A 7,812-nucleotide genomic window follows, 5' to 3' on the forward strand; every position below is an offset into this window, starting at 1 on the left:
CCCGCCCCTTACGAGGCTCTGGCTCTCTCACTCGCACCTCAGGCCTAACGCTGACACTTCATTCGTACGGCTGCATCTATGTCATTGTCTTCAGAGTTCTTTTATCTTTCTATTTTGTAAAATAAATGAAGCGCTTCCCAATAATTCCTGCGTTACTCTGTGTTTATGGTTGCGGCCTAGGAGCCGGGTCGTAACAGTCCACAGTGCAAAACATAGTCTCGGATGTGAAAATCATGACATATTCAGGTTTTTGTGTCCCATTCATTTGTATTGGGCTGCCGGCGTGTCACACATGCTTGCAGTGGGCTTCTCAAAAATGAAAAAAACGTCAGGCATTCCTGCCATTCTCAGTGGAAAATGCCTTATTGCAAGGCAGTTTGGATATAAAAAAAGTATTTTGATTACATTTCTAGTGGGAAATATACATTAAAGTTTCAGAATAGTCATTTGGTTGTTGCGTATAATCTTTGGTTTGTTTGTTATTACAATGATTCTTTCACGACTCAGCACCTAATTTTTACACTGTCACGTTTTCTGCCATTGTTATGCTGGTTGCTAATTACGCTACTATGAATGAAAACAAGTGGTGTATATGGCATTTTATTGATTTGTTATATTATGTGGTTGTCCTACTTGTTAAAATATTTGTGTAATGGCTTATGATATCAGTTTGATAAGAAATAAAATTAAAACGATGTTCGTGATTACATGTATATTCTTCTTTGGAATTTGGCACCCCTGTAATTTGTAAGACAACCCAGAACTTGAATGTTTTTTTGTGGTTGTGTGTGTGTGTGGTTGTGTGTGTGCATGCGTGCGTGTGTTTATGTGTGTGTGTGTGTACAAAATCAACACTGTTTTATGGTGTTTTTGTGCGTTAATGCCGCCTATAAACTTTTTGGGGGGAATTAATTACTACCATTCATCATGGTCCCGATGTTTAATATGTGTGTGTGCAGCCCGAGTGCGTGTGTGTTTCAAACACTATGTTGTTCAATAAAGTTTTGCGTGGAAAAACAAATCATCCAATGAATAATGTAGTATAAATATAATCTGAACACAATTTGAACATGATTTGTACACACTTTGAACAAACACTCTGCAAAAATACATTATGACCAACACAATTACATAATTTGTACACACTTTGAACTCTGAACACTTTCTGTGGGTGAGTGTGCATGTTTAATTCCTGGTGTGCTCTTTTGCCACCCACTGGAGAGGCCACGTCTTTCCACTGTAATAAAATATAAACATATATATAAACATAATATAAAAACTATAAATAAAATATAAAACTTTTTTTGATTTCAGCCATGAATTTGAAGCATGACAAAGGTGAAAACACAAGCAATGTAACCCATACACATTCTGTATATTACTGGAAATGATCTGAAAATGTTTATAATCTGATAAGGCTTTTTAAAATTCTCAGCATTGGAAGGGTGTGTGTCATTGGAAATTGAAATAAGGTCACAATGTATCAATAGAAAAAATAGATTAAGACATAGCACCACATCTCTGATAAATTTGGTGAAACAAAATATAGTAATTAAATATAATAGACTCAAATATTATTAGTAGTATTGCCATTGCGATTTCAAATACAGCTGCACGGTGGTGCAGTGGTTAGCACTGTCGCCTCACATTAAGAAGGTTCCGGGTTGGAGTCCCGGCTCGGGCGTGGGATCTTTCTATGTAAGTCTGCATGTTCTCCCCATGCCTGTGTGGGTTCTCTCCGGGTACTCTGGCTTCTTCCCACCGTCCAAAGACATGCAATTGGGGACTAGGCTAATTGAATACTCTAAATTGACCGTAAGTATGAATGTGAGCGTGAATAGTTGTTTGTCTTTGTATGTTGGCCTGTCCAAGGTGTACCCCGCCTCTACCCGTTGACACTGGGATAGGCTCCAGCCCCCCTGTGACCCTTAATGTAGGAATAAGCGGAAGACAATGGATGGAAGGAATGGAAACAGAAGAGCGCTGACTCCACGAAATATGTAATTGTCTATCATTACTTCACACATCCGTGAATGTGCTTTAGCATGCATAATGGAGAGAAATGGATGCATGTTCAACAAGCCTTGCAACTCTGGACAGTGGCCTACAACTCTCTGTAGAAACGACCACTACGTTGTTGCAAAAATACTGCATGGTCTGTGTTAAAAGCTGTTTCAAAAGGTACAGGGGATAGGCAAATATTTCTTAACGGGACATATTCTCTGCCGTCAGTAAAACAACCATGATGGCAGACAGCAACTTCAAAGTCTTCCTCATCTATTTTGCTTGCAGACTTGTTTGCGAACTCTCGGGCAGTTGACAACTGACCAGTGCCACATCTCCCTTTTGCAGGCTTCTAATACATAAGAAAAATACAGACACAGACAGTTGTAATATTAGGTAAAACATCAATCAGCGTTAAGGGGGACTTCCTGTAAATGCTGAATGGTGCCCCCAGCCTTGTAGAAATGTTACATCTGGCTTGTCTTTTTTTTTTTTTGCAGAAAAGGCATTAATTATGAGAGAAGGGGGGGCTATTATATTAGGGCACATGTGTCAAACTCAAGGCCAGTTATCAATTTTTAATAGAGGCGTAAAGTCTGACCTTTCTATCACTGAGGAGCTTTTGGATGTGGCTGCAATGCATGGGACCACGACGGGACAGGACATTTTTGATGCGGTGGAGAAGTCCGTAAGTAAAACTGCATTGCAGTGGGAAAACTTGGTAGGATTAACTACAGACGGTGCACCGGCAATGTGTGGAGGAAAAGTGGGCTTGGTTGGACTAATGAAGGGGAAAATGCAAAAAATGAACTGTCACACGCCTCTGATAACGTATCATTGCATTATCCATCAAGAAGCTTTGTGTGGGAAGGTGCTGGGGATGGAGGACATCGTGACCACAGTCATGAAGGCAGTGAACTTCATTTGGGCGCGTGGCCTGAATCACCATCAGTTCCAGCAGTTTTTGCTGGAGATGGGCTCGGAACACGCGGATGTGCTGTACCATACAGAAGTGCGGTGGCTGAGTAGGAGCAAAGTCCTCAAGCGATTTTTTGAGCTCAGGGAAGCCATTGCTGTTTTTATGCAGAGTAAAGGAAAACTCATGCCTGAACTATCAGACCCAAAGTGGATGTGTGACTTCGCTGTGTTGTGTGACATAACCGACCATCTCGGCCAGCTGAATCAGAAGCTGCAGGGACGCAAACAGGTCATCACGCAGATGTCCGACACGATCACGGCTTTCCAGCGTAAATTGGACTTATGGATGTGACAAGTGAAACAGGAAAATCTTGTCCACTTTCCTGTTTGTCAGAGCATGTCAGCCTCATTTCCCGAGACTTTTTCATGTGCTCAGTTGGCTACCAAACTGAGCTGGTTAAAGACTGAGTTTGATCGGCGCTTCTCTGACTTCAGAGCACAACAGTCTGGCTTTGACATCTTTGCCAATCCTTTCACCACCGATGTCTGCACTGCACCCCAACACCTTCAGATGGAGCTAATTGAGCTTCAAAGCGACAGTGGCCTGAGAGCAAAGTTTCAGGATGCTGCAATCCAGGACTTTTACCGTCTGCTGCCCCCTGGTTTGATGCCACAGCTTTGACTTCATGCTGCCCGCGTTCTTTCCATGTTTGGGAGCACCTATCTGTGCGAACAGTTTTTTTCCATAATGAATCTGAACAAAAACAAGCACAGATCACGCCTCACGGATGACAACCTCCATGCTGTTCTACGCATTGCCTCAGCACAGGACCTAAAACCAGACATTGACACACTGGTAACAGGAAAACGGTGTCAGACATCTGGTCAGAAAACACACAGGTAAGCATTTTTTTTAAACTTAATTAAAATATAATAAAATGTAATGTAACCAAGAAGAAGAACAGTTAAACTGTGTGCAATTTAATGATTGTGCTTGCATTTTGTTTTGTGTTTATCATTTTCAGAACATGATCAATTGATAGTAGAGTGAGAATCCACTTGGTGTGTTCAAGGACAGGCAGCATCTCCTCAGCAAAGACTAACTGAAAAACTTGACCAATATAGTTTTGAACTGAGTCAACCTTTATTTTGGTATTTTTAGTTGATTACATATTATTTATGTGTAGCTGCTGTTGTAATTATTTAATGTTTGCAGGTCTTATGCGTGTATGCAGACAAATTGTTGTCATCAAACCATCAGTTGGATGCAAGGCTGTGTGCAGCCTTTTTTTGTAAAATGCTACATGTGTCATACATGTTCTTTGCAGCTCAGTTTTATGTTATTTTTCTTTATTCACTTGGACAGTTTGATCCCTCATTAATGGAGTTATGTGGGTTTTCATAAGCTGACAAAATGTAAAAGGATTTATGTTAGAGCTACAAGCAAACATATGTTTTATATGCAACTGTAATTGTCACTTGAATAAGTTATATTAAATAAGGAGTTATTTAACATTAAGGAGTAGTTACATTTATTTTACATTACATTTGATTACATTTATAAGTAACATCTGGCCCTTTGAGGACAGCCATTATGCTGATGTGGTCCTCGGTGAAAATGAGTTTGACACCCCTGTATTAGGGCAAGACCATTACCAACCACATTAAGTCTGGCATCAAAGGATCATGCATGCACAATTAACATTTGTTTTGTTTTTCATTTCTCCCCAATCACAAGGAAGAACTGCTGCACAGCCAACACTTGCAACAGGATATTTGATAAGTTCATCATATTATAATACAGGATATTTGAAAGAAGTAGGTTCAACCATTCATAAAAAGTAAAAATCAGTGACAAGATATGGAGATATAAATACTTTCCATGTCTTGTAGTTGCATGGATGTAGTCCACAAAGGACCACACTTCAGCATTCTTGGTCAGGAACACCTCATCAAAAAAAAAAAAAAAATCCATCAGGTCTTAAACTAAAACAAAATAATTGATTAAAATTACAAATGTACTATTTTTGGAACTCTAAAATGTCATGGGACAAGAATTCTACACACCTTTGTTGGCTCTAAAAAGCAATAAAGTTTATGGTTCCCATCCACTTCAACAGCCAACATGGAGGGTGTGCAAGCAGGACACTGAAAATGCTGCACCTGACACAGCTTATCGACCTCAAATTTTGCATAGGTCCATTCCAGAAACCATTTGATGTGTGTGAAGCTTTGCTCGCCCACAATGGATCTGGCTGTGATTTATTTCCTTGCAGTGGTGGCATCTGCATTACGCCCATTGCTCACAGCACATGTGCCGAACAGGATAACCCAATTTTCCTGAGACTACCTGCTCACTTACAACAATCAAGCGAACAGCGGACCACCGGCGGACCTGGTCTTTCCTGACCTGGAGGAAATAGTCATCGATTCCAGGAAAGGTGACTACTACAGAGCCCCGCTGCGTAAACCAAGGAAGCGCGGCAGGACAGGCGGGGTGCGGAAGTATATGAGACGGCAACACCTGTCTTGCGTCCCCCTGCCCTCCATTATCCTGTCTGATGTGTGGTCCCACCATAACAAGACAGAAGAACTTCAAGCTCTTGTTCGCCACCATCACGAGTTCAAAGAATCCTGTACCCTGGCTTTTACAGAAACTTGGTTTGAGGAGAAGGACGTTGACAGAGATCTGGCTATTGATGGGTTCGGGGGCCTGTTTCGCACCAACAGAGCGTCTACCACAACAGGAAAGTCATGCAGAGGAGGGAGGATATGTGTGTACATAAATGAGCGCTGGTGCAAAACTGTGGTTGTGAGAGGACATCTGTGCACAAAAGATGTGGAGCTGCTTTCTTTGTCCGTGCGCCCTGTGTATCTCCCCACGTGAATTTCGACAAATTTTTGTGACTGTTGCCTAAATACATCCAAAGGCCAATGAGACAAACACCACGGATCTCATTTTTCAAACAGTGGAAAAACTTCAGTCCATCTCTCCAGACTCTCCAAATTTCATCTTAGGTGATTTCAAGATTCAAGTTTTTATTCGTCACATGCCTAAATGTACAGGCACAGTGGCAGTGAAATGAAAAGTGACTTCTGTGCTAGCGAAACTGAATATAAATATAACACAAGTATGTAAGAAAAAAATTATAATAAAGTTTAAAAAAATGCTATATGGTAAAGAGAAAATAAAAATAGAATTAGATAAATAAATACTCCAATGAAAAGACTCCTATGTGCAAGTCAGCAGGTAACAGAGGCTATGTACAACATACGTAAACAGGTAAGGTGACCAGTGAAATTGTCCGATGCTGCACAGTCTGTTCAGAGGGTGTTGTGCAGTCAGTTAAGGGTGTGTGTGTAATGAAGAGCTCAGGATCCGAGTGACTTGGGGGAAGAAGCTCCTTTTCAGCCTCTCCATCCTGGCTCTGATGGAGCAAAGCCTCTTGCCTGAGGGCAGCCACTCTAGCAGTCTATGGTTGGGATGGTGAGTGTCTTTGATGATCCATCTTGCCCTGGACCTGCACCGCTGGGTGTAGATGTCCTGGAGGCCGGGCAGTGCAGTGTGGGTGATGCGTTCAGCACAACGGATGACTCGGTGTAGAGCCTTTCTGTCCTGAGAGCTGCAGCTGCTGTACCAGGCAGTGATGCTCGCAGAAAGTACAGACCCTACTGTGGCGGTGTAGAAAGTACACAAAAGCTTACTGGAGACCTTGCATTTCCTGAGCCTCCTGAGATGGAATAAACGCTGCCTCGCCTTCTTCACAAGGTTGGAGGTGTGCGTAGTCCAAGACAGGTCCTCAGAGATGAGTACCCCGAGATACCTGTAGCTGCTCACTCTCTCCGCTCGCTGGACAAAACCCTCAGGAACTTCTACCAGTACGTTCTTTGTTCTACCAGGAAAGACAGGATCCTGGACAAGTGTTATGGATCCATTAAGATGGCTTATAAATCAGTTCTACTTCCCCCGCTGGGTTCAGCTGACCACAACTGTGTGCACCTTATTCCATCTTACCGCCTTCAGAGGGGGAAAGTAACAAACAAAAACATCAAAGCGTGGTCAGAAGAGGCCAAAAAAACTCTTCAGGGCTGTCTGGCCAGTACAGCTTGGGAGGAGTTCATCAAGTCTTCTAGTGACATCAACAAACTGACCCATGTGGTCAGCTCCTGGATAACCTACTGCGAGGACACTGTTATTCCTTTAAAGATTGTTAAATCCTACCTGAATAGTAAACCATGGGTGAGCAGACATCTTAAAGTGTTGTTAAATAAAAAGAAACAGGCTTTTAAACAGGGGAACCTTTCTGAGCTTAGTTCTGTTCAAAAATTAAACAGGAAATTAGGAGAGCCAAACTGTGTTACAAACAAAAAGTTGAAGACAAGCTGAGCAATAACAACTTGGGCTCAGGATGGGACAGCATCAAGACCATGGTTGGGCTGACTGATAATGGGAAGAAAAGGGTCTCACCTAGATGGGCTCACCTCTGACCTGGTTCTAGCTCAGAAGCTAAACAAATTTTATTCAAGATTTGATGTGTATGATTTTACCAAAGAAATAACTACACTTAAAAACTCTTGTCAGGGAACCCAATCAAGTGGCCGCTTCTGCTCCTTTCAATGTGCAGAAGGTTGTTAAAACCTTTAAACACTGTAAAACCAGAACAAGTGCTGCCCCTGACAACATCAGTGAACGAATGCTCTCAACCTGTGCTGAACAACTAGGACCAATTTTTAATTATATCTTTAATCTGTCATTCTCTCAGCAGAAGGTTCCTATCATGTGGAAACAGGCCACCATAGTTCCTGCTGCCAAAATTAAACATCCTACATCTTTGAATGATTTCCCGCCCATAGCCCTGACCTCTTTAGTCATGAAATCATTTGAAAAAC

At 41.9% G+C, this 7,812-nt stretch overlaps 1 pseudogene; it reads left to right on the forward strand.

Annotated features, from left to right (window-relative positions):
• The first annotated feature begins 2,510 nt into the window (after positions 1 to 2,510).
• On the forward strand, positions 2,511 to 7,410 carry LOC147250434 (general transcription factor II-I repeat domain-containing protein 2B-like; annotated as a pseudogene).
• Positions 7,411 to 7,812: the final 402 nt, after the last annotated feature.

This window comes from Aulostomus chinensis, chromosome 13 (assembly GCF_037954235.1).
Source record: "Aulostomus chinensis isolate RoL2024-O1b breed Wild chromosome 13, RoL_Achi_v1.0, whole genome shotgun sequence".
NCBI lineage: Eukaryota > Metazoa > Chordata > Actinopteri > Syngnathiformes > Aulostomidae > Aulostomus > Aulostomus chinensis.